The 27,013-nt window shown below is 46.9% G+C and overlaps 11 non-coding genes and 3 pseudogenes across 11 annotated transcripts; all 14 read right to left on the minus strand.

The window, feature by feature from the left end:
- Positions 1 to 836: 836 nt before the first annotated feature.
- LOC130328232 (U2 spliceosomal RNA) lies at positions 837 to 1,023 on the minus strand. Its single transcript, XR_008872283.1, has one exon. It is a non-coding gene; the product is annotated as a U2 spliceosomal RNA (small nuclear RNA).
- A 693-nt stretch (positions 1,024 to 1,716) lies between these two features.
- Positions 1,717 to 1,869, minus strand: LOC130328239 (U2 spliceosomal RNA; annotated as a pseudogene).
- Positions 1,870 to 3,945: 2,076 nt separating this feature from the next.
- LOC130328214 (U2 spliceosomal RNA) lies at positions 3,946 to 4,136 on the minus strand. Its single transcript, XR_008872272.1, has one exon. It is a non-coding gene; the product is annotated as a U2 spliceosomal RNA (small nuclear RNA).
- A 2,082-nt stretch (positions 4,137 to 6,218) lies between these two features.
- LOC130328181 (U2 spliceosomal RNA) lies at positions 6,219 to 6,409 on the minus strand. Its single transcript, XR_008872242.1, has one exon. It is a non-coding gene; the product is annotated as a U2 spliceosomal RNA (small nuclear RNA).
- A 2,091-nt stretch (positions 6,410 to 8,500) lies between these two features.
- On the minus strand, positions 8,501 to 8,691 carry LOC130328182 (U2 spliceosomal RNA). The gene has a single exon (XR_008872243.1). It is a non-coding gene; the product is annotated as a U2 spliceosomal RNA (small nuclear RNA).
- A 2,089-nt stretch (positions 8,692 to 10,780) lies between these two features.
- On the minus strand, positions 10,781 to 10,971 carry LOC130328183 (U2 spliceosomal RNA). The gene has a single exon (XR_008872244.1). It is a non-coding gene; the product is annotated as a U2 spliceosomal RNA (small nuclear RNA).
- Positions 10,972 to 13,059: 2,088 nt separating this feature from the next.
- LOC130328184 (U2 spliceosomal RNA) lies at positions 13,060 to 13,250 on the minus strand. The gene has a single exon (XR_008872245.1). It is a non-coding gene; the product is annotated as a U2 spliceosomal RNA (small nuclear RNA).
- A 2,096-nt stretch (positions 13,251 to 15,346) lies between these two features.
- On the minus strand, positions 15,347 to 15,530 carry LOC130328231 (U2 spliceosomal RNA). The gene has a single exon (XR_008872282.1). It is a non-coding gene; the product is annotated as a U2 spliceosomal RNA (small nuclear RNA).
- Positions 15,531 to 16,288: 758 nt separating this feature from the next.
- LOC130328249 (U2 spliceosomal RNA) lies at positions 16,289 to 16,393 on the minus strand (annotated as a pseudogene).
- Positions 16,394 to 18,476: 2,083 nt separating this feature from the next.
- On the minus strand, positions 18,477 to 18,667 carry LOC130328208 (U2 spliceosomal RNA). The gene has a single exon (XR_008872267.1). It is a non-coding gene; the product is annotated as a U2 spliceosomal RNA (small nuclear RNA).
- A 2,093-nt stretch (positions 18,668 to 20,760) lies between these two features.
- On the minus strand, positions 20,761 to 20,947 carry LOC130328236 (U2 spliceosomal RNA). Its single transcript, XR_008872286.1, has one exon. It is a non-coding gene; the product is annotated as a U2 spliceosomal RNA (small nuclear RNA).
- Positions 20,948 to 21,640: 693 nt separating this feature from the next.
- On the minus strand, positions 21,641 to 21,801 carry LOC130328248 (U2 spliceosomal RNA; annotated as a pseudogene).
- A 2,105-nt stretch (positions 21,802 to 23,906) lies between these two features.
- LOC130328185 (U2 spliceosomal RNA) lies at positions 23,907 to 24,097 on the minus strand. The gene has a single exon (XR_008872246.1). It is a non-coding gene; the product is annotated as a U2 spliceosomal RNA (small nuclear RNA).
- A 2,092-nt stretch (positions 24,098 to 26,189) lies between these two features.
- On the minus strand, positions 26,190 to 26,380 carry LOC130328186 (U2 spliceosomal RNA). The gene has a single exon (XR_008872247.1). It is a non-coding gene; the product is annotated as a U2 spliceosomal RNA (small nuclear RNA).
- Positions 26,381 to 27,013: the final 633 nt, after the last annotated feature.

The following is a 27,013-nucleotide window of genomic DNA, read 5'->3' on the forward strand; positions in this document are numbered from 1 at the left end:
GCTGAATACATAAAAAGCGACTGTTCAGCGACAGACAAGTCGCATCGGCTGAAAGTAGGCCAGAATGTCAGTCCATGTTGGAGCAGGTTTAGATACAGTCTAAAGTATAGATCTCAAAGTCTGTGCACAGAATTTAGCAAGGGCCTCGCACCTTCTGATGCATCAGGTAGGTGCACAATAGCATAGCCTAACCCTCTGTACTTTGGTCTATATTGATGCGGGACATAGACAGCCAGCTGATGACCAATCCATTAGTGCAATGGATGGCTGGAAGCATTTGTCTTTGCCTTTGCAATACCACAGAAGCAATGCATGGTCAATGTACAGCAATGACACACCTGTGTGAACAGCCAGGAGACACCCCCCCCCCCCCATGTTATGTTACATAGTTACATAGTTAGTACGGTCGAAAAAAGACATATGTCCATCAAGTTCAACCAGGGAATTAAGGGGTAGGGGTGTGGCGCGATATTGGGGAAGGGATGAGATTTTATATTTCTTCATAAGCATTAATCTTATTTTGTCAATTAGGAACATTCAGCACCCACCCGCTATCAAGGCAGCTGCCTATCATGTCATGCCCTACCTGCACAGGTGTGCTGGCTACTCAAATGATCCAATTAAGGAGGCCATTTAGTCAGCAGCAGCAGAAGTCCTGTGCCTGGACGCTCCAACAGCGGCCAGACACAAGCAGAAGCAGAAGCAGCAGAAGCAGCAGCAGCACCACCTTTTGTTTTTTGGCTGCAGCAGCAGCAAGGCCCACAGGGCTGGCTAGCTGGCTAGCCAGCAAGCAGGTAGCAATGAAAGTAGGAATCTTTCTTTTTAACCCTGTAAGGGGGTGGTGCACTGTACCCGAAGATACTGCCATATCGGGTCAATGCATAGGGCGACGGAAGCAAGCTTCGAAATCGGCCCCCGTTCTCAAAAATCCATTTAATATATGGTCCCCAGATAGGGGACGTATCAGATATTAAACTGATAAGAACAGATTTTTTTTTTTTTTTTTTTTTATCTAAAGCCGAGGAACGTGCTTTCGATTCACCCAAAGTGCAAGAAAAAGTGCAAACGTGTTACACTAAAAAAACGTGCACAAAGGATGCGGTCTATCGCAAGCCCTTCTCCGATAGGAGAGAGGCCCCCCAACAAACCTTACCCTTCGCCTCCGGACCAAAAGGTACCTGCGAGGTTCCAGGTTCGATGTCCCTTTTCGCCGAAGCTACTAGGGGACCACAAATGCTCCCGGCATCCCCCTTGGCGTTAGCCAAGGTATCTGCCCGCAGAGCCGATTACGGTAGGTACCCTGCCAAAGCAGGAGTACCCGAGGTGTTTGCAGGGAGGTGCGGAACCTAATGGCCACACACACCTCCCCTAGACCGCCAGGAGGGACACCCAGAAGGGCTACCGCATCCTGACAAATCCTGTGAACACACAACACACAAAAAGTGACACAGTGAGACAAAAAATAAATAAATAAGTGAATGTGTGCAGATATACTGCCCGGACATCCGGCCGGATCTATAAAAATTTCTCTGATCCTAGCCAGAAGGCCGGGAATCAAGAGGTGAGTGCCACAAGGTGAAGAGATTATGGTGCCCGTGCTTCAACTCAGTGAGTCTATTCTCCCAGTGAGTTCCGGCACCTCGGGGTCACCACTCCCTGAGGCACAAAAGTACCTCGGCTCTAGACCCTCTCAGCCTCATGGCGAGACCCGGAGGGAACAGGTCACATCGGGGCAGCCGTCGAGCTGATTCCTCAGAACCAGCCCCGGAAAGCCCTGGTACACCTGCATCCAGCACCCATCCCCACCAGCATGAAAACTGATAAGAACAGATACTACACTTGATCTTAGCCAAAAGGCCGAGAAGCGATAACCGTGAAAGGGGCGGGCCCAACAAGGTGCCCTTCATGGGCACTATCACTGCTTGCTGTCAGGGAGGCTGCCAGACAATTTTCCATGCACACTCTGGGCTGGGGGGCAGTCAACCACCAGTACACACAGCAGAACCTAAACCCATACCATTATTGCTAAGCAGCAAGACAGGGGCCCATTGCACTCCCACGGGGCCTTTTTAAATGCAATCCATAACCCGGATTTGCCAGGAACCCTTCTTACTCCTCCTACTTGCATGTGACACTGGGCTTAGGATCTGCATAGGAAACACACACACAAGCACACACCTACCTTTGTTGCCTGCAGATGCCTCCTTGGCTGTCCCCAAACGGTATCAAACCAACACCCACGGGAAGCTGTAAGCATAGAGGACATGCCTGCACCCCATTGGACTTACCTGTGTGGGTTAAACCCGGGTTATTTGACAACCTATGGCGGTGATGGTTCTGCTCAGGCAGAGCAGTGATGATGCTCCTCATAAAGCTGTCGCTGCTGTGAAGGTTCTAGGTGACATCACAAATCCCTATGGTTACATACACAACAAAGCTGGGTTGTTGTTGTTTACACTCTGCAAGGCCTGTGGAAGTGAGTGACATCATAGCACTGTAGTTCTGAGGGTTCTAGATGGATGCAACAATCTCCTGTTGCTTCTATGAAGGCCATAATAGACGACATCACCAAACAGCTCCATAGTCACATACACAGCAAAGGAGAGATGTTGTTTACACCTAGTGATGTCAGTGGTATTGAGTGACATCACAGCACAGTGCTAAGGCTCCTGGGCCTGGACACAGCAGCGGCTGCAATATCTCAACGGAGAATACGTTTATATATATGTGTGTGTGTGTGCGCGTATATATATATATATATATATATATATTTCTCCGCCGAAATCACTTTTAAACCCATTTCCACCTTTTTTTCCCTTCTCTTCCTCTTACTTTTTTTTCAAGTTTTTTTTACGTTTTTCTCCTTTTCGCCTCTTTTCTGGGCGTATTATTCTTCTTTTTCTTCTTTTTTTTTGTCTAATGCATACCCCATCAGTGCAGCAATGCTTATTCAATACCGCCAGCAGATGGAGACACTGGGGGATAATTTTCTAAGGATTTATACTGATTTTTCCTGTCTGAATTTGTCGCACAGAAAGTTGCAGGCCAAATATGTGTGACATTTCTGCGACTTTAGCTTCTAGAGCATTTTTACAACATTATACATAGGTGCTGAATACATAAAAAGCGACTGTTCAGCGACAGACAAGTCGCATCGGCTGAAAGTAGGCCAGAATGTCAGTCCATGTTGGAGCAGGTTTAGATACAGTCTAAAATATAGATCTCAAAGTCTGTGCACAGAATTTAGCAAGGGCCTCGCACCTTCTGATGCATCAGGTAGGTGCACAATAGCATAGCCTAACCCTCTGTACTTTGGCCTATATTGATGCGGGACATAGACAGCCAGCTGATGACCAATCCATTAGTGCAATGGATGGCTGGAAGCATTTGTCTTTGCCTTTGCAATACCACAGAAGCAATGCATGGTCAATGTACAGCAATGACACACCTGTGTGAACAGCCAGGAGACCCCCCCCCCCCCCATGTTATGTTACATAGTTACATAGTTAGTACGGTCGAAAAAAGACATATGTCCATCAAGTTCAACCAGGGAATTAAGGGGTAGGGGTGTGGCGCGATATTGGGGAAGCGATGAGATTTTATATTTCTTCATAAGCATTAATCTTATTTTGTCAATTAGGAACATTCAGCACCCACCCGCTATCAAGGCAGCTGCCTATCATGTCATGCCCTACCTGCACAGGTGTGCTGGCTACTCAAATGATCCAATTAAGGAGGCCATTTAGTCAGCAGCAGCAGAAGTCCTGTGCCTGGACGCTCCAACAGCGGCCAGACACAAGCAGAAGCAGAAGCAGCAGAAGCAGCAGCAGCACCACCTTTTGTTTTTTGGCTGCAGCAGCAGCAAGGCCCACAGGGCTGGCTAGCTGGCTAGCCAGCAAGCAGGTAGCAATGAAAGTAGGAATCTTTCTTTTTAACCCTGTAAGGGGGTGGTGCACTGTACCCGAAGATACTGCCATATCGGGTCAATGCATAGGGCGATGGAAGCAAGCTTCGAAATCGGCCCCCGTTCTCAAAAATCCATTTAATATATGGTCCCCAGATAGGGGACGTATCAGATATTAAACTGATAAGAACAGATACTACACTTGATCTTAGCCAAAAGACCGAGAAGCGATAACCGTGAAAGGGGCGGGCCCAACAAGGTGCCCTTCATGGGCACTATCACTGCTTGCTGTCAGGGAGGCTGCCAGACAATTTTCCATGCACACTCTGGGCTGGGGGGCAGTCAACCACCAGTACACACAGCAGAACCTAAACCCATACCATTATTGCTAAGCAGCAAGACAGGGGCCCATTGCACTCCCACGGGGCCTTTTTAAATGCAATCCATAACCCGGATTTGCCAGGAACCCTTCTTACTCCTCCTACTTGCATGTGACACTGGGCTTAGGATCTGCATAGGAAACACACACACAAGCACACACCTACCTTTGTTGCCTGCAGATGCCTCCTTGGCTGTCCCCAAACGGTATCAAACCAACACCCACGGGAAGCTATAAGCATAGAGGACATGCCTGCACCCCATTGGACTTACCTGTGTGGGTTAAACCCGGGTTATTTGACAACCTATGGCGGTGATGGTTCTGCTCAGGCAGAGCAGTGCTGATGCTCCTCATAAAGCTGTCGCTGCTGTGAAGGTTCTAGGTGACATCAAAAATCCCTATGGTTACATACACAACAAAGCTGGGTTGTTGTTGTTTACACTCTGCAAGGCCTGTGGAAGTGAGTGACATCATAGCACTGTAGTTCTGAGGGTTCTAGATGGATGCAACAATCTCCTGTTGCTTCTATGAAGGCCATAATAGACGACATCACCAAACAGCTCCATAGTCACATACACAGCAAAGGAGAGATGTTGTTTACACCTAGTGATGTCAGTGGTATTGAGTGACATCACAGCACAGTGCTAAGGCTCCTGGGCCTGGACACAGCAGCGGCTGCAATATCTCAACGGAGAATACGTTTATATATATGTGTGTGTGTGCGCGTATATATATATATATATATATATATATATATATATATATATATATTTCTCCGCCGAAATCACTTTTAAACCCATTTCCACCTTTTTTTCCCTTCTCTTCCTCTTACTTTTTTTTCACGTTTTTTACGTTTTTCTCCTTTTCGCCTCTTTTCTGGGCGTATTATTCTTCTTTTTCTTCTTTTTTTTCGTCTAATGCATACCCCATCAGTGCAGCAATGCTTATTCAATACCGCCAGCAGATGGAGACACTGGGGGATAATTTTCTAAGGATTTATACTGATTTTTCCTGTCTGAATTTGTCGCACAGAAAGTTGCAGGCCAAATATGTGTGACATTTCTGCGACTTTAGCTTCTAGAGCATTTTTACAACATTATACATAGGTGCTGAATACATAAAAAGCGACTGTTCAGCGACAGACAAGTCGCATCGGCTGAAAGTAGGCCAGAATGTCAGTCCATGTTGGAGCAGGTTTAGATACAGTCTAAAGTATAGATCTCAAAGTCTGTGCACAGAATTTAGCAAGGGCCTCGCACCTTCTGATGCATCAGGTAGGTGCACAATAGCATAGCCTAACCCTCTGTACTTTGGTCTATATTGATGCGGGACATAGACAGCCAGCTGATGACCAATCCATTAGTGCAATGGATGGCTGGAAGCATTTGTCTTTGCCTTTGCAATACCACAGAAGCAATGCATGGTCAATGTACAGCAATGACACACCTGTGTGAACAGCCAGGAGACCCCCCCCCCCCATGTTATGTTACATAGTTACATAGTTAGTACGGTCGAAAAAAGACATATGTCCATCAAGTTCAACCAGGGAATTAAGGGGTAGGGGTGTGGCGCGATATTGGGGAAGGGATGAGATTTTATATTTCTTCATAAGCATTAATCTTATTTTGTCAATTAGGAACATTCAGCACCCACCCGCTATCAAGGCAGCTGCCTATCATGTCATGCCCTACCTGCACAGGTGTGCTGGCTACTCAAATGATCCAATTAAGGAGGCCATTTAGTCAGCAGCAGCAGAAGTCCTGTGCCTGGACGCTCCAACAGCGGCCAGACACAAGCAGAAGCAGAAGCAGCAGAAGCAGCACCACCTTTTGTTTTTTGGCTGCAGCAGCAGCAAGGCCCACAGGGCTGGCTAGCTGGCTAGCCAGCAAGCAGGTAGCAATGAAAGTAGGAATCTTTCTTTTTAACCCTGTAAGGGGGTGGTGCACTGTACCCGAAGATACTGCCATATCGGGTCAATGCATAGGGCGACGGAAGCAAGCTTCGAAATCGGCCCCCGTTCTCAAAAATCCATTTAATATATGGTCCCCAGATAGGGGACGTATCAGATATTAAACTGATAAGAACAGATACTACACTTGATCTTAGCCAAAAGGCCGAGAAGCGATAACCGTGAAAGGGGCGGGCCCAACAAGGTGCCCTTCATGGGCACTATCACTGCTTGCTGTCAGGGAGGCTGCCAGACAATTTTCCATGCACACTCTGGGCTGGGGGGCAGTCAACCACCAGTACACACAGCAGAACCTAAACCCATACCATTATTGCTAAGCAGCAAGACAGGGGCCCATTGCACTCCCACGGGGCCTTTTTAAATGCAATCCATAACCCGGATTTGCCAGGAACCCTTCTTACTCCTCCTACTTGCATGTGACACTGGGCTTAGGATCTGCATAGGAAACACACACACAAGCACACACCTACCTTTGTTGCCTGCAGATGCCTCCTTGGCTGTCCCCAAACGGTATCAAACCAACACCCACGGGAAGCTGTAAGCATAGAGGACATGCCTGCACCCCATTGGACTTACCTGTGTGGGTTAAACCCGGGTTATTTGACAACCTATGGCGGTGATGGTTCTGCTCAGGCAGAGCAGTGCTGATGCTCCTCATAAAGCTGTCGCTGCTGTGAAGGTTCTAGGTGACATCACAAATCCCTATGGTTACATACACAACAAAGCTGGGTTGTTGTTGTTTACACTCTGCAAGGCCTGTGGAAGTGAGTGACATCATAGCACTGTAGTTCTGAGGGTTCTAGATGGATGCAACAATCTCCTGTTGCTTCTATGAAGGCCATAATAGACGACATCACCAAACAGCTCCATAGTCACATACACAGCAAAGGAGAGATGTTGTTTACACCTAGTGATGTCAGTGGTATTGAGTGACATCACAGCACAGTGCTAAGGCTCCTGGGCCTGGACACAGCAGCGGCTGCAATATCTCAACGGAGAATACGTTTATATATATGTGTGTGTGTGCGCGTATATATATATATATATATATATATATATATATATATATATATATTTCTCCGCCGAAATCACTTTTAAACCCATTTCCACCTTTTTTTCCCTTCTCTTCCTCTTACTTTTTTTTCACGTTTTTTTACGTTTTTCTCCTTTTCGCCTCTTTTCTGGGCGTATTATTCTTCTTTTTCTTCTTTTTTTTCGTCTAATGCATACCCCATCAGTGCAGCAATGCTTATTCAATACCGCCAGCAGATGGAGACACTGGGGGATAATTTTCTAAGGATTTATACTGATTTTTCCTGTCTGAATTTGTCGCACAGAAAGTTGCAGGCCAAATATGTGTGACATTTCTGCGACTTTAGCTTCTAGAGCATTTTTACAACATTATACATAGGTGCTGAATACATAAAAAGCGACTGTTCAGCGACAGACAAGTCGCATCGGCTGAAAGTAGGCCAGAATGTCAGTCCATGTTGGAGCAGGTTTAGATACAGTCTAAAGTATAGATCTCAAAGTCTGTGCACAGAATTTAGCAAGGGCCTCGCACCTTCTGATGCATCAGGTAGGTGCACAATAGCATAGCCTAACCCTCTGTACTTTGGTCTATATTGATGCGGGACATAGACAGCCAGCTGATGACCAATCCATTAGTGCAATGGATGGCTGGAAGCATTTGTCTTTGCCTTTGCAATACCACAGAAGCAATGCATGGTCAATGTACAGCAATGACACACCTGTGTGAACAGCCAGGAGACCCCCCCCCCCCCCATGTTATGTTACATAGTTACATAGTTAGTACGGTCGAAAAAAGACATATGTCCATCAAGTTCAACCAGGGAATTAAGGGGTAGGGGTGTGGCGCGATATTGGGGAAGGGATGAGATTTTATATTTCTTCATAAGCATTAATCTTATTTTGTCAATTAGGAACATTCAGCACCCACCCGCTATCAAGGCAGCTGCCTATCATGTCATGCCCTACCTGCACAGGTGTGCTGGCTACTCAAATGATCCAATTAAGGAGGCCATTTAGTCAGCAGCAGCAGAAGTCCTGTGCCTGGACGCTCCAACAGCGGCCAGACACAAGCAGAAGCAGAAGCAGCAGAAGCAGCAGCAGCACCACCTTTTGTTTTTTGGCTGCAGCAGCAGCGAGGCCCACAGGGCTGGCTAGCTGGCTAGCCAGCAAGCAGGTAGCAATGAAAGTAGGAATCTTTCTTTTTAACCCTGTAAGGGGGTGGTGCACTGTACCCGAAGATACTGCCATATCGGGTCAATGCATAGGGCGACGGAAGCAAGCTTCGAAATCGGCCCCCGTTCTCAAAAATCCATTTAATATATGGTCCCCAGATAGGGGACGTATCAGATATTAAACTGATAAGAACAGATACTACACTTGATCTTAGCCAAAAGGCCGAGAAGCGATAACCGTGAAAGGGGCGGGCCCAACAAGGTGCCCTTCATGGGCACTATCACTGCTTGCTGTCAGGGAGGCTGCCAGACAATTTTCCATGCACACTCTGGGCTGGGGGGCAGTCAACCACCAGTACACACAGCAGAACCTAAACCCATACCATTATTGCTAAGCAGCAAGACAGGGGCCCATTGCACTCCCACGGGGCCTTTTTAAATGCAATCCATAACCCGGATTTGCCAGGAACCCTTCTTACTCCTCCTACTTGCATGTGACACTGGGCTTAGGATCTGCATAGGAAACACACACACAAGCACACACCTACCTTTGTTGCCTGCAGATGCCTCCTTGGCTGTCCCCAAACGGTATCAAACCAACACCCACGGGAAGCTGTAAGCATAGAGGACATGCCTGCACCCCATTGGACTTACCTGTGTGGGTTAAACCCGGGTTATTTGACAACCTATGGCGGTGATGGTTCTGCTCAGGCAGAGCAGTGCTGATGCTCCTCATAAAGCTGTCGCTGCTGTGAAGGTTCTAGGTGACATCACAAATCCCTATGGTTACATACACAACAAAGCTGGGTTGTTGTTGTTTACACTCTGCAAGGCCTGTGGAAGTGAGTGACATCATAGCACTGTAGTTCTGAGGGTTCTAGATGGATGCAACAATCTCCTGTTGCTTCTATGAAGGCCATAATAGACGACATCACCAAACAGCTCCATAGTCACATACACAGCAAAGGAGAGATGTTGTTTACACCTAGTGATGTCAGTGGTATTGAGTGACATCACAGCACAGTGCTAAGGCTCCTGGGCCTGGACACAGCAGCGGCTGCAATATCTCAACGGAGAATACGTTTATATATATGTGTGTGTGTGCGCGTATATATATATATATATATATATATATATATATATATATATTTCTCCGCCGAAATCACTTTTAAACCCATTTCCACCTTTTTTTCCCTTCTCTTCCTCTTACTTTTTTTTCACGTTTTTTTACGTTTTTCTCCTTTTCGCCTCTTTTCTGGGCGTATTATTCTTCTTTTTCTTCTTTTTTTTCGTCTAATGCATACCCCATCAGTGCAGCAATGCTTATTCAATACCGCCAGCAGATGGAGACACTGGGGGATAATTTTCTAAGGATTTATACTGATTTTTCCTGTCTGAATTTGTCGCACAGAAAGTTGCAGGCCAAATATGTGTGACATTTCTGCGACTTTAGCTTCTAGAGCATTTTTACAACATTATACATAGGTGCTGAATACATAAAAAGCGACTGTTCAGCGACAGACAAGTCGCATCGGCTGAAAGTAGGCCAGAATGTCAGTCCATGTTGGAGCAGGTTTAGATACAGTCTAAAGTATAGATCTCAAAGTCTGTGCACAGAATTTAGCAAGGGCCTCGCACCTTCTGATGCATCAGGTAGGTGCACAATAGCATAGCCTAACCCTCTGTACTTTGGTCTATATTGATGCGGGACATAGACAGCCAGCTGATGACCAATCCATTAGTGCAATGGATGGCTGGAAGCATTTGTCTTTGCCTTTGCAATACCACAGAAGCAATGCATGGTCAATGTACAGCAATGACACACCTGTGTGAACAGCCAGGAGACCCCCCCCCCCCCCCCATGTTATGTTACATAGTTACATAGTTAGTACGGTCGAAAAAAGACATATGTCCATCAAGTTCAACCAGGGAATTAAGGGGTAGGGGTGTGGCGCGATATTGGGGAAGGGATGAGATTTTATATTTCTTCATAAGCATTAATCTTATTTTGTCAATTAGGAACATTCAGCACCCACCCGCTATCAAGGCAGCTGCCTATCATGTCATGCCCTACCTGCACAGGTGTGCTGGCTACTCAAATGATCCAATTAAGGAGGCCATTTAGTCAGCAGCAGCAGAAGTCCTGTGCCTGGACGCTCCAACAGCGGCCAGACACAAGCAGAAGCAGAAGCAGCAGAAGCAGCAGCAGCACCACCTTTTGTTTTTTGGCTGCAGCAGCAGCAAGGCCCACAGGGCTGGCTAGCTGGCTAGCCAGCAAGCAGGTAGCAATGAAAGTAGGAATCTTTCTTTTTAACCCTGTAAGGGGGTGGTGCACTGTACCCGAAGATACTGCCATATCGGGTCAATGCATAGGGCGACGGAAGCAAGCTTCGAAATCGGCCCCCGTTCTCAAAAATCCATTTAATATATGGTCCCCAGATAGGGGACGTATCAGATATTAAACTGATAAGAACAGATACTACACTTGATCTTAGCCAAAAGGCCGAGAAGCGATAACCGTGAAAGGGGCGGGCCCAACAAGGTGCCCTTCATGGGCACTATCACTGCTTGCTGTCAGGGAGGCTGCCAGACAATTTTCCATGCACACTCTGGGCTGGGGGGCAGTCAACCACCAGTACACACAGCAGAACCTAAACCCATACCATTATTGCTAAGCAGCAAGACAGGGGCCCATTGCACTCCCACGGGGCCTTTTTAAATGCAATCCATAACCCGGATTTGCCAGGAACCCTTCTTACTCCTCCTACTTGCATGTGACACTGGGCTTAGGATCTGCATAGGAAACACACACACAAGCACACACCTACCTTTGTTGCCTGCAGATGCCTCCTTGGCTGTCCCCAAACGGTATCAAACCAACACCCACGGGAAGCTGTAAGCATAGAGGACATGCCTGCACCCCATTGGACTTACCTGTGTGGGTTAAACCCGGGTTATTTGACAACCTATGGCGGTGATGGTTCTGCTCAGGCAGAGCAGTGCTGATGCTCCTCATAAAGCTGTCGCTGCTGTGAAGGTTCTAGGTGACATCACAAATCCCTATGGTTACATACACAACAAAGCTGGGTTGTTGTTGTTTACACTCTGCAAGGCCTGTGGAAGTGAGTGACATCATAGCACTGTAGTTCTGAGGGTTCTAGATGGATGCAACAATCTCCTGTTGCTTCTATGAAGGCCATAATAGACGACATCACCAAACAGCTCCATAGTCACATACACAGCAAAGGAGAGATGTTGTTTACACCTAGTGATGTCAGTGGTATTGAGTGACATCACAGCACAGTGCTAAGGCTCCTGGGCCTGGACACAGCAGCGGCTGCAATATCTCAACGGAGAATACGTTTATATATATGTGTGTGTGTGCGCGTATATATATATATATATATATATATATATATATATATATATATTTCTCCGCCGAAATCACTTTTAAACCCATTTCCACCTTTTTTTCCCTTCTCTTCCTCTTACTTTTTTTTCACGTTTTTTTACGTTTTTCTCCTTTTCGCCTCTTTTCTGGGCGTATTATTCTTCTTTTTCTTCTTTTTTTTCGTCTAATGCATACCCCATCAGTGCAGCAATGCTTATTCAATACCGCCAGCAGATGGAGACACTGGGGGATAATTTTCTAAGGATTTATACTGATTTTTCCTGTCTGAATTTGTCGCACAGAAAGTTGCAGGCCAAATATGTGTGACATTTCTGCGACTTTAGCTTCTAGAGCATTTTTACAACATTATACATAGGTGCTGAATACATAAAAAGCGACTGTTCAGCGACAGACAAGTCGCATCGGCTGAAAGTAGGCCAGAATGTCAGTCCATGTTGGAGCAGGTTTAGATACAGTCTAAAGTATAGATCTCAAAGTCTGTGCACAGAATTTAGCAAGGGCCTCGCACCTTCTGATGCATCAGGTAGGTGCACAATAGCATAGCCTAACCCTCTGTACTTTGGTCTATATTGATGCGGGACATAGACAGCCAGCTGATGACCAATCCATTAGTGCAATGGATGGCTGGAAGCATTTGTCTTTGCCTTTGCAATACCACAGAAGCAATGCATGGTCAATGTACAGCAATGACACACCTGTGTGAACAGCCAGGAGACCCCCCCCCCCCCATGTTATGTTACATAGTTACATAGTTAGTACGGTCGAAAAAAGACATATGTCCATCAAGTTCAACCAGGGAATTAAGGGGTAGGGGTGTGGCGCGATATTGGGGAAGGGATGAGATTTTATATTTCTTCATAAGCATTAATCTTATTTTGTCAATTAGGAACATTCAGCACCCACCCGCTATCAAGGCAGCTGCCTATCATGTCATGCCCTACCTGCACAGGTGTGCTGGCTACTCAAATGATCCAATTAAGGAGGCCATTTAGTCAGCAGCAGCAGAAGTCCTGTGCCTGGACGCTCCAACAGCGGCCAGACACAAGCAGAAGCAGAAGCAGCAGAAGCAGCAGCAGCACCACCTTTTGTTTTTTGGCTGCAGCAGCAGCAAGGCCCACAGGGCTGGCTAGCTGGCTAGCCAGCAAGCAGGTAGCAATGAAAGTAGGAATCTTTCTTTTTAACCCTGTAAGGGGGTGGTGCACTGTACCCGAAGATACTGCCATATCGGGTCAATGCATAGGGCGACGGAAGCAAGCTTCGAAATCGGCCCCCGTTCTCAAAAATCCATTTAATATATGGTCCCCAGATAGGGGACGTATCAGATATTAAACTGATAAGAACAGATACTACACTTGATCTTAGCCAAAAGGCCGAGAAGCGATAACCGTGAAAGGGGCGGGCCCAACAAGGTGCCCTTCATGGGCACTATCACTGCTTGCTGTCAGGGAGGCTGCCAGACAATTTTCCATGCACACTCTGGGCTGGGGGGCAGTCAACCACCAGTACACACAGCAGAACCTAAACCCATACCATTATTGCTAAGCAGCAAGACAGGGGCCCATTGCACTCCCACGGGGCCTTTTTAAATGCAATCCATAACCCGGATTTGCCAGGAACCCTTCTTACTCCTCCTACTTGCATGTGACACTGGGCTTAGGATCTGCATAGGAAACACACACACAAGCACACACCTACCTTTGTTGCCTGCAGATGCCTCCTTGGCTGTCCCCAAACGGTATCAAACCAACACCCACGGGAAGCTGTAAGCATAGAGGACATGCCTGCACCCCATTGGACTTACCTGTGTGGGTTAAACCCGGGTTATTTGACAACCTATGGCGGTGATGGTTCTGCTCAGGCAGAGCAGTGCTGATGCTCCTCATAAAGCTGTCGCTGCTGTGAAGGTTCTAGGTGACATCACAAATCCCTATGGTTACATACACAACAAAGCTGGGTTGTTGTTGTTTACACTCTGCAAGGCCTGTGGAAGTGAGTGACATCATAGCACTGTAGTTCTGAGGGTTCTAGATGGATGCAACAATCTCCTGTTGCTTCTATGAAGGCCATAATAGACGACATCACCAAACAGCTCCATAGTCACATACACAGCAAAGGAGAGATGTTGTTTACACCTAGTGATGTCAGTGGTATTGAGTGACATCACAGCACAGTGCTAAGGCTCCTGGGCCTGGACACAGCAGCGGCTGCAATATCTCAACGGAGAATACGTTTATATATATGTGTGTGTGTGCGCGTATATATATATATATATATATATATATATATATATATATATATATATTTCTCCGCCGAAATCACTTTTAAACCCATTTCCACCTTTTTTTCCCTTCTCTTCCTCTTACTTTTTTTTCACGTTTTTTTACGTTTTTCTCCTTTTCGCCTCTTTTCTGGGCGTATTATTCTTCTTTTTCTTCTTTTTTTTCGTCTAATGCATACCCCATCAGTGCAGCAATGCTTATTCAATACCGCCAGCAGATGGAGACACTGGGGGATAATTTTCTAAGGATTTATACTGATTTTTCCTGTCTGAATTTGTCGCACAGAAAGTTGCAGGCCAAATATGTGTGACATTTCTGCGACTTTAGCTTCTAGAGCATTTTTACAACATTATACATAGGTGCTGAATACATAAAAAGCGACTGTTCAGCGACAGACAAGTCGCATCGGCTGAAAGTAGGCCAGAATGTCAGTCCATGTTGGAGCAGGTTTAGATACAGTCTAAAGTATAGATCTCAAAGTCTGTGCACAGAATTTAGCAAGGGCCTCGCACCTTCTGATGCATCAGGTAGGTGCACAATAGCATAGCCTAACCCTCTGTACTTTGGTCTATATTGATGCGGGACATAGACAGCCAGCTGATGACCAATCCATTAGTGCAATGGATGGCTGGAAGCATTTGTCTTTGCCTTTGCAATACCACAGAAGCAATGCATGGTCAATGTACAGCAATGACACACCTGTGTGAACAGCCAGGAGACACCCCCCCCCCCCCCCATGTTATATTACATAGTTACATAGTTAGTACGGTCGAAAAAAGACATATGTCCATCAAGTTCAACCAGGGAATTAAGGGGTAGGGGTGTGGCGCGATATTGGGGAAGGGATGAGATTTTATATTTCTTCATAAGCATTAATCTTATTTTGTCAATTAGGAACATTCAGCACCCACCCGCTATCAAGGCAGCTGCCTATCATGTCATGCCCTACCTGCACAGGTGTGCTGGCTACTCAAATGATCCAATTAAGGAGGCCATTTAGTCAGCAGCAGCAGAAGTCCTGTGCCTGGACGCTCCAACAGCGGCCAGACACAAGCAGAAGCAGAAGCAGCAGAAGCAGCAGCAGCACCACCTTTTGTTTTTTGGCTGCAGCAGCAGCAAGGCCCACAGGGCTGGCTAGCTGGCTAGCCAGCAAGCAGGTAGCAATGAAAGTAGGAATCTTTCTTTTTAACCCTGTAAGGGGGTGGTGCACTGTACCCGAAGATACTGCCATATCGGGTCAATGCATAGGGCGACGGAAGCAAGCTTCGAAATCGGCCCCCGTTCTCAAAAATCCATTTAATATATGGTCCCCAGATAGGGGACGTATCAGATATTAAACTGATAAGAACAGATTTTTTTTTTTTTTTTTTTTTTAAAGCCGAGGAACGTGCTTTCGATTCACCCAAAGTGCAAGAAAAAGTGCAAACGTGTTACACTAAAAAAACGTGCACAAAGGATGCGGTCTATCGCAAGCCCTTCTCCGATAGGAGAGAGGCCCCCCAACAAACCTTACCCTTCGCCTCCGGACCAAAAGGTACCTGCGAGGTTCCAGGTTCAATGTCCCTTTTCGCCGAAGCTACTAGGGGACCACAAATGCTCCCGGCATCCCCCTTGGCGTTAGCCAAGGTATCTGCCCGCAGAGCCGATTACGGTAGGTACCCTGCCAAAGCAGGAGTACCCGGGGTGTTTGCAGGGAGGTGCGGAACCTAATGGCCACACACACCTCCCCTAGACCGCCAGGAGGGACACCCAGAAGGGCTACCGCATCCTGACCAATCCTGTGAACACACAACACGCAAAAAGTGACACAGTGAGACAAAAAAGAAATAAATAAGTGAATGTGTGCAGATATACTGCCCGGACATCCGGCCGGATCTATAAAAATTTCTCTGATCCTAGCCAGAAGGCCGGGAATCAAGAGGTGAGTGCCACAAGGTGAAGAGATTATGGTGCCCGTGCTTCAACTCAGTGAGTCTATCCTCCCAGTGAGTTTCGGCACCTCGGGGTCACCACTCCCCGAGGCACAAAAGTACCTCGGCTCTAGACCCTCTCAGCCTCATGGCGAGACCCGGAGGGAACAGGTCACATCGGGGCAGCCGTCGAGCTGATTCCTCAGAACCAGCCCCGGAAAGCCCTGGTACACCTGGTACACCTGCATCCTCCATGCACCACCCATCCCCACCAGCATGAAAAACTGATAAGAACAGATACTACACTTGATCTTAGCCAAAAGGCCGAGAAGCGATAACCGTGAAAGGGGCGGGCCCAACAAGGTGCCCTTCATGGGCACTATCACTGCTTGCTGTCAGGGAGGCTGCCAGACAATTTTCCATGCACACTCTGGGCTGGGGGGCAGTCAACCACCAGTACACACAGCAGAACCTAAACCCATACCATTATTGCTAAGCAGCAAGACAGGGGCCCATTGCACTCCCACGGGGCCTTTTTAAATGCAATCCATAACCCGGATTTGCCAGGAACCCTTCTTACTCCTCCTACTTGCATGTGACACTGGGCTTAGGATCTGCATAGGAAACACACACACAAGCACACACCTACCTTTGTTGCCTGCAGATGCCTCCTTGGCTGTCCCCAAACGGTATCAAACCAACACCCACGGGAAGCTGTAAGCATAGAGGACATGCCTGCACCCCATTGGACTTACCTGTGTGGGTTAAACCCGGGTTATTTGACAACCTATGGCGGTGATGGTTCTGCTCAGGCAGAGCAGTGCTGATGCTCCTCATAAAGCTGTCGCTGCTGTGAAGGTTCTAGGTGACATCACAAATCCCTATGGTTACATACACAACAAAGCTGGGTTGTTGTTGTTTACACTCTGCAAGGCCTGTGGAAGTGAGTGACATCATAGCACTGTAGTTCTGAGGGTTCTAGATGGATGCAACAATCTCCTGTTGCTTCTATGAAGGCCATAATAGACGACATCACCAAACAGCTCCATAGTCACATACACAGCAAAGGAGAGATGTTGTTTACACCTAGTGATGTCAGTGGTATTGAGTGACATCACAGCACAGTGCTAAGGCTCCTGGGCCTGGACACAGCAGCGGCTGCAATATCTCAACGGAGAATACGTTTATATATATGTGTGTGTGTGCGCGTATATATATATATATATATATATATATATATATATATATTTCTCCGCCGAAATCACTTTTAAACCCATTTCCACCTTTTTTTCCCTTCTCTTCCTCTTACTTTTTTTTCACGTTTTTTTACGTTTTTCTCCTTTTCGCCTCTTTTCTGGGCGTATTATTCTTCTTTTTCTTCTTTTTTTTCGTCTAATGCATACCCCATCAGTGCAGCAATGCTTATTCAATACCGCCAGCAGATGGAGACACTGGGGGATAATTTTCTAAGGATTTATACTGATTTTTCCTGTCTGAATTTGTCGCACAGAAAGTTGCAGGCCAAATATGTGTGACATTTCTGCGACTTTAGCTTCTAGAGCATTTTTACAACATTATACATAGGTGCTGAATACATAAAAAGCGACTGTTCAGCGACAGACAAGTCGCATCGGCTGAAAGTAGGCCAGAATGTCAGTCCATGTTGGAGCAGGTTTAGATACAGTCTAAAGTATAGATCTCAAAGTCTGTGCACAGAATTTAGCAAGGGCCTCGCACCTTCTGATGCATCAGGTAGGTGCACAATAGCATAGCCTAACCCTCTGTACTTTGGTCTATATTGATGCGGGACATAGACAGCCAGCTGATGACCAATCCATTAGTGCAATGGATGGCTGGAAGCATTTGTCTTTGCCTTTGCAATACCACAGAAGCAATGCATGGTCAATGTACAGCAATGACACACCTGTGTGAACAGCCAGGAGACCCCCCCCCCCCATGTTATGTTACATAGTTACATAGTTAGTACGGTCGAAAAAAGACATATGTCCATCAAGTTCAACCAGGGAATTAAGGGGTAGGGGTGTGGCGCGATATTGGGGAAGGGATGAGATTTTATATTTCTTCATAAGCATTAATCTTATTTTGTCAATTAGGAACATTCAGCACCCACCCGCTATCAAGGCAGCTGCCTATCATGTCATGCCCTACCTGCACAGGTGTGCTGGCTACTCAAATGATCCAATTAAGGAGGCCATTTAGTCAGCAGCAGCAGAAGTCCTGTGCCTGGACGCTCCAACAGCGGCCAGACACAAGCAGAAGCAGAAGCAGCAGAAGCAGCAGCAGCACCACCTTTTGTTTTTTGGCTGCAGCAGCAGCAAGGCCCACAGGGCTGGCTAGCTGGCTAGCCAGCAAGCAGGTAGCAATGAAAGTAGGAATCTTTCTTTTTAACCCTGCAAGGGGGTGGTGCACTGTACCCGAAGATACTGCCATATCGGGTCAATGCATAGGGCGACGGAAGCAAGCTTCGAAATCGGCCCCCGTTCTCAAAAATCCATTTAATATATGGTCCCCAGATAGGGGACGTATCAGATATTAAACTGATAAGAACAGATACTACACTTGATCTTAGCCAAAAGGCCGAGAAGCGATAACCGTGAAAGGGGCGGGCCCAACAAGGTGCCCTTCATGGGCACTATCACTGCTTGCTGTCAGGGAGGCTGCCAGACAATTTTCCATGCACACTCTGGGCTGGGGGGCAGTCAACCACCAGTACACACAGCAGAACCTAAACCCATACCATTATTGCTAAGCAGCAAGACAGGGGCCCATTGCACTCCCACGGGGCCTTTTTAAATGCAATCCATAACCCGGATTTGCCAGGAACCCTTCTTACTCCTCCTACTTGCATGTGACACTGGGCTTAGGATCTGCATAGGAAACACACACACAAGCACACACCTACCTTTGTTGCCTGCAGATGCCTCCTTGGCTGTCCCCAAACGGTATCAAACCAACACCCACGGGAAGCTGTAAGCATAGAGGACATGCCTGCACCCCATTGGACTTACCTGTGTGGGTTAAACCCGGGTTATTTGACAACCTATGGCGGTGATGGTTCTGCTCAGGCAGAGCAGTGCTGATGCTCCTCATAAAGCTGTCGCTGCTGTGAAGGTTCTAGGTGACATCACAAATCCCTATGGTTACATACACAACAAAGCTGGGTTGTTGTTGTTTACACTCTGCAAGGCCTGTGGAAGTGAGTGACATCATAGCACTGTAGTTCTGAGGGTTCTAGATGGATGCAACAATCTCCTGTTGCTTCTATGAAGGCCATAATAGACGACATCACCAAACAGCTCCATAGTCACATACACAGCAAAGGAGAGATGTTGTTTACACCTAGTGATGTCAGTGGTATTGAGTGACATCACAGCACAGTGCTAAGGCTCCTGGGCCTGGACACAGCAGCGGCTGCAATATCTCAACGGAGAATACGTTTATATATATGTGTGTGTGTGCGCGTATATATATATATATATATATATATATATATATATATATATATATTTCTCCGCCAAAATCACTTTTAAACCCATTTCCACCTTTTTTTCCCTTCTCTTCCTCTTACTTTTTTTTCACGTTTTTTTACGTTTTTCTCCTTTTCGCCTCTTTTCTGGGCGTATTATTCTTCTTTTTCTTCTTTTTTTTCGTCTAATGCATACCCCATCAGTGCAGCAATGCTTATTCAATACCGCCAGCAGATGGAGACACTGGGGGATAATTTTCTAAGGATTTATACTGATTTTTCCTGTCTGAATTTGTCGCACAGAAAGTTGCAGGCCAAATATGTGTGACATTTCTGCGACTTTAGCTTCTAGAGCATTTTTACAACATTATACATAGGTGCTGAATACATAAAAAGCGACTGTTCAGCGACAGACAAGTCGCATCGGCTGAAAGTAGGCCAGAATGTCAGTCCATGTTGGAGCAGGTTTAGATACAGTCTAAAGTATAGATCTCAAAGTCTGTGCACAGAATTTAGCAAGGGCCTCGCACCTTCTGATGCATCAGGTAGGTGCACAATAGCATAGCCTAACCCTCTGTACTTTGGTCTATATTGATGCGGGACATAGACAGCCAGCTGATGACCAATCCATTAGTGCAATGGATGGCTGGAAGCATTTGTCTTTGCCTTTGCAATACTACAGAAGCAATGCATGGTCAATGTACAGCAATGACACACCTGTGTGAACAGCCAGGAGACACCCCCCCCCCCCCCATGTTATGTTACATAGTTACATAGTTAGTACGGTCGAAAAAAGACATATGTCCATCAAGTTCAACCAGGGAATTAAGGGGTAGGGGTGTGGCGCGATATTGGGGAAGGGATGAGATTTTATATTTCTTCATAAGCATTAATCTTATTTTGTCAATTAGGAACATTCAGCACCCACCCGCTATCAAGGCAGCTGCCTATCATGTCATGCCCTACCTGCACAGGTGTGCTGGCTACTCAAATGATCCAATTAAGGAGGCCATTTAGTCAGCAGCAGCAGAAGTCCTGTGCCTGGACGCTCCAACAGCGGCCAGACACAAGCAGAAGCAGAAGCAGCAGAAGCAGCAGCAGCACCACCTTTTGTTTTTTGGCTGCAGCAGCAGCAAGGCCCACAGGGCTGGCTAGCTGGCTAGCCAGCAAGCAGGTAGCAATGAAAGTAGGAATCTTTCTTTTTAACCCTGTAAGGGGGTGGTGCACTGTACCCGAAGATACTGCCATATCGGGTCAATGCATAGGGCGACGGAAGCAAGCTTCGAAATAGGCCCCCGTTCTCAAAAATCCATTTAATATATGGTCCCCAGATAGGGGACGTATCAGATATTAAACTGATAAGAACAGATTTTTTTTTTTTTTTTTTTTTATCTAAAGCCGAGGAACGTGCTTTCGATTCACCCAAAGTGCAAGAAAAAGTGCAAACGTGTTACACTAAAAAAACGTGCACAAAGGATGCGGTCTATCGCAAGCCCTTCTCCGATAGGAGAGAGGCCCCCCAACAAACCTTACCCTTCGCCTCCGGACCAAAAGGTACCTGCGAGGTTCCAGGTTCAATGTCCCTTTTCGCCGAAGCTACTAGGGGACCACAAATGCTCCCGGCATCCCCCTTGGCGTTAGCCAAGGTATCTGCCCGCAGAGCCGATTACGGTAGGTACCCTGCCAAAGCAGGAGTACCCGGGGTGTTTGCAGGGAGGTGCGGAACCTAATGGCCACACACACCTCCCCTAGACCGCCAGGAGGGACACCCAGAAGGGCTACCGCATCCTGACCAATCCTGTGAACACACAACACGCAAAAAGTGACACAGTGAGACAAAAAAGAAATAAATAAGTGAATGTGTGCAGATATACTGCCCGGACATCCGGCCGGATCTATAAAAATTTCTCTGATCCTAGCCAGAAGGCCGGGAATCAAGAGGTGAGTGCCACAAGGTGAAGAGATTATGGTGCCCGTGCTTCAACTCAGTGAGTCTATCCTCCCAGTGAGTTTCGGCACCTCGGGGTCACCACTCCCCGAGGCACAAAAGTACCTCGGCTCTAGACCCTCTCAGCCTCATGGCGAGACCCGGAGGGAACAGGTCACATCGGGGCAGCCGTCGAGCTGATTCCTCAGAACCAGCCCCGGAAAGCCCTGGTACACCTGCATCCTCCATGCACCACCCATCCCCACCAGCATGAAAAACTGATAAGAACAGATACTACACTTGATCTTAGCCAAAAGGCCGAGAAGCGATAACCGTGAAAGGGGCGGGCCCAACAAGGTGCCCTTCATGGGCACTATCACTGCTTGCTGTCAGGGAGGCTGCCAGACAATTTTCCATGCACACTCTGGGCTGGGGGGCAGTCAACCACCAGTACACACAGCAGAACCTAAACCCATACCATTATTGCTAAGCAGCAAGACAGGGGCCCATTGCACTCCCACGGGGCCTTTTTAAATGCAATCCATAACCCGGATTTGCCAGGAACCCTTCTTACTCCTCCTACTTGCATGTGACACTGGGCTTAGGATCTGCATAGGAAACACACACACAAGCACACACCTACCTTTGTTGCCTGCAGATGCCTCCTTGGCTGTCCCCAAACGGTATCAAACCAACACCCACGGGAAGCTGTAAGCATAGAGGACATGCCTGCACCCCATTGGACTTACCTGTGTGGGTTAAACCCGGGTTATTTGACAACCTATGGCGGTGATGGTTCTGCTCAGGCAGAGCAGTGCTGATGCTCCTCATAAAGCTGTCGCTGCTGTGAAGGTTCTAGGTGACATCACAAATCCCTATGGTTACATACACAACAAAGCTGGGTTGTTGTTGTTTACACTCTGCAAGGCCTGTGGAAGTGAGTGACATCATAGCACTGTAGTTCTGAGGGTTCTAGATGGATGCAACAATCTCCTGTTGCTTCTATGAAGGCCATAATAGACGACATCACCAAACAGCTCCATAGTCACATACACAGCAAAGGAGAGATGTTGTTTACACCTAGTGATGTCAGTGGTATTGAGTGACATCACAGCACAGTGCTAAGGCTCCTGGGCCTGGACACAGCAGCGGCTGCAATATCTCAACGGAGAATACGTTTATATATATGTGTGTGTGTGCGCGTATATATATATATATATATATATATATATATATATATATATATATATATATATATTTCTCCGCCGAAATCACTTTTAAACCCATTTCCACCTTTTTTTCCCTTCTCTTCCTCTTACTTTTTTTTCACGTTTTTTTACGTTTTTCTCCTTTTCGCCTCTTTTCTGGGCGTATTATTCTTCTTTTTCTTCTTTTTTTTCGTCTAATGCATACCCCATCAGTGCAGCAATGCTTATTCAATACCGCCAGCAGATGGAGACACTGGGGGATAATTTTCTAAGGATTTATACTGATTTTTCCTGTCTGAATTTGTCGCACAGAAAGTTGCAGGCCAAATATGTGTGACATTTCTGCGACTTTAGCTTCTAGAGCATTTTTACAACATTATACATAGGTGCTGAATACATAAAAAGCGACTGTTCAGCGACAGACAAGTCGCATCGGCTGAAAGTAGGCCAGAATGTCAGTCCATGTTGGAGCAGGTTTAGATACAGTCTAAAGTATAGATCTCAAAGTCTGTGCACAGAATTTAGCAAGGGCCTCGCACCTTCTGATGCATCAGGTAGGTGCACAATAGCATAGCCTAACCCTCTGTACTTTGGTCTATATTGATGCGGGACATAGACAGCCAGCTGATGACCAATCCATTAGTGCAATGGATGGCTGGAAGCATTTGTCTTTGCCTTTGCAATACCACAGAAGCAATGCATGGTCAATGTACAGCAATGACACACCTGTGTGAACAGCCAGGAGACCCCCCCCCCCCCCCCCCATGTTATGTTACATAGTTACATAGTTAGTACGGTCGAAAAAAGACATATGTCCATCAAGTTCAACCAGGGAATTAAGGGGTAGGGGTGTGGCGCGATATTGGGGAAGGGATGAGATTTTATATTTCTTCATAAGCATTAATCTTATTTTGTCAATTAGGAACATTCAGCACCCACCCGCTATCAAGGCAGCTGCCTATCATGTCATGCCCTACCTGCACAGGTGTGCTGGCTACTCAAATGATCCAATTAAGGAGGCCATTTAGTCAGCAGCAGCAGAAGTCCTGTGCCTGGACGCTCCAACAGCGGCCAGACACAAGCAGAAGCAGAAGCAGCAGAAGCAGCAGCAGCACCACCTTTTGTTTTTTGGCTGCAGCAGCAGCAAGGCCCACAGGGCTGGCTAGCTGGCTAGCCAGCAAGCAGGTAGCAATGAAAGTAGGAATCTTTCTTTTTAACCCTGTAAGGGGGTGGTGCACTGTACCCGAAGATACTGCCATATCGGGTCAATGCATAGGGCGACGGAAGCAAGCTTCGAAATCGGCCCCCGTTCTCAAAAATCCATTTAATATATGGTCCCCAGATAGGGGACGTATCAGATATTAAACTGATAAGAACAGATACTACACTTGATCTTAGCCAAAAGGCCGAGAAGCGATAACCGTGAAAGGGGCGGGCCCAACAAGGTGCCCTTCATGGGCACTATCACTGCTTGCTGTCAGGGAGGCTGCCAGACAATTTTCCATGCACACTCTGGGCTGGGGGGCAGTCAACCACCAGTACACACAGCAGAACCTAAACCCATACCATTATTGCTAAGCAGCAAGACAGGGGCCCATTGCACTCCCACGGGGCCTTTTTAAATGCAATCCATAACCCGGATTTGCCAGGAACCCTTCTTACTCCTCCTACTTGCATGTGACACTGGGCTTAGGATCTGCATAGGAAACACACACACAAGCACACACCTACCTTTGTTGCCTGCAGATGCCTCCTTGGCTGTCCCCAAACGGTATCAAACCAACACCCACGGGAAGCTGTAAGCATAGAGGACATGCCTGCACCCCATTGGACTTACCTGTGTGGGTTAAACCCGGGTTATTTGACAACCTATGGCGGTGATGGTTCTGCTCAGGCAGAGCAGTGCTGATGCTCCTCATAAAGCTGTCGCTGCTGTGAAGGTTCTAGGTGACATCACAAATCCCTATGGTTACATACACAACAAAGCTGGGTTGTTGTTGTTTACACTCTGCAAGGCCTGTGGAAGTGAGTGACATCATAGCACTGTAGTTCTGAGGGTTCTAGATGGATGCAACAATCTCCTGTTGCTTCTATGAAGGCCATAATAGACGACATCACCAAACAGCTCCATAGTCACATACACAGCAAAGGAGAGATGTTGTTTACACCTAGTGATGTCAGTGGTATTGAGTGACATCACAGCACAGTGCTAAGGCTCCTGGGCCTGGACACAGCAGCGGCTGCAATATCTCAACGGAGAATACGTTTATATATATGTGTGTGTGTGCGCGTATATATATATATATATATATATATTTATATATATATATATATATTTCTCCGCCGAAATCACTTTTAAACCCATTTCCACCTTTTTTTCCCTTCTCTTCCTCTTACTTTTTTTTCACGTTTTTTTACGTTTTTCTCCTTTTCGCCTCTTTTCTGGGCGTATTATTCTTCTTTTTCTTCTTTTTTTTCGTCTAATGCATACCCCATCAGTGCAGCAATGCTTATTCAATACCGCCAGCAGATGGAGACACTGGGGGATAATTTTCTAAGGATTTATACTGATTTTTCCTGTCTGAATTTGTCGCACAGAAAGTTGCAGGCCAAATATGTGTGACATTTCTGCGACTTTAGCTTCTAGAGCATTTTTACAACATTATACATAGGTGCTGAATACATAAAAAGCGACTGTTCAGCGACAGACAAGTCGCATCGGCTGAAAGTAGGCCAGAATGTCAGTCCATGTTGGAGCAGGTTTAGATACAGTCTAAAGTATAGATCTCAAAGTCTGTGCACAGAATTTAGCAAGGGCCTCGCACCTTCTGATGCATCAGGTAGGTGCACAATAGCATAGCCTAACCCTCTGTACTTTGGTCTATATTGATGCGGGACATAGACAGCCAGCTGATGACCAATCCATTAGTGCAATGGATGGCTGGAAGCATTTGTCTTTGCCTTTGCAATACCACAGAAGCAATGCATGGTCAATGTACAGCAATGACACACCTGTGTGAACAGCCAGGAGACCCCCCCCCCCCCCCATGTTATGTTACATAGTTACATAGTTAGTACGGTCGAAAAAAGACATATGTCCATCAAGTTCAACCAGGGAATTAAGGGGTAGGGGTGTGGCGCGATATTGGGGAAGGGATGAGATTTTATATTTCTTCATAAGCATTAATCTTATTTTGTCAATTAGGAACATTCAGCACCCACCCGCTATCAAGGCAGCTGCCTATCATGTCATGCCCTACCTGCACAGGTGTGCTGGCTACTCAAATGATCCAATTAAGGAGGCCATTTAGTCAGCAGCAGCAGAAGTCCTGTGCCTGGACGCTCCAACAGCGGCCAGACACAAGCAGAAGCAGAAGCAGCAGAAGCAGCAGCAGCACCACCTTTTGTTTTTTGGCTGCAGCAGCAGCAAGGCCCACAGGGCTGGCTAGCTGGCTAGCCAGCAAGCAGGTAGCAATGAAAGTAGGAATCTTTCTTTTTAACCCTGTAAGGGGGTGGTGCACTGTACCCGAAGATACTGCCATATCGGGTCAATGCATAGGGCGACGGAAGCAAGCTTCGAAATCGGCCCCCGTTCTCAAAAATCCATTTAATATATGGTCCCCAGATAGGGGACGTATCAGATATTAAACTGATAAGAACAGATACTACACTTGATCTTAGCCAAAAGGCCGAGAAGCGATAACCGTGAAAGGGGCGGGCCCAACAAGGTGCCCTTCATGGGCACTATCACTGCTTGCTGTCAGGGAGGCTGCCAGACAATTTTCCATGCACACTCTGGGCTGGGGGGCAGTCAACCACCAGTACACACAGCAGAACCTAAACCCATACCATTATTGCTAAGCAGCAAGACAGGGGCCCATTGCACTCCCACGGGGCCTTTTTAAATGCAATCCATAACCCGGATTTGCCAGGAACCCTTCTTACTCCTCCTACTTGCATGTGACACTGGGCTTAGGATCTGCATAGGAAACACACACACAAGCACACACCTACCTTTGTTGCCTGCAGATGCCTCCTTGGCTGTCCCCAAACGGTATCAAACCAACACCCACGGGAAGCTGTAAGCATAGAGGACATGCCTGCACCCCATTGGACTTACCTGTGTGGGTTAAACCCGGGTTATTTGACAACCTATGGCGGTGATGGTTCTGCTCAGGCAGAGCAGTGCTGATGCTCCTCATAAAGCTGTCGCTGCTGTGAAGGTTCTAGGTGACATCACAAATCCCTATGGTTACATACACAACAAAGCTGGGTTGTTGTTGTTTACACTCTGCAAGGCCTGTGGAAGTGAGTGACATCATAGCACTGTAGTT

Source organism: Hyla sarda, unplaced genomic scaffold, assembly GCF_029499605.1.
Source record: "Hyla sarda isolate aHylSar1 unplaced genomic scaffold, aHylSar1.hap1 scaffold_305, whole genome shotgun sequence".
NCBI classification, from domain to species: Eukaryota; Metazoa; Chordata; class Amphibia; order Anura; family Hylidae; genus Hyla; species Hyla sarda.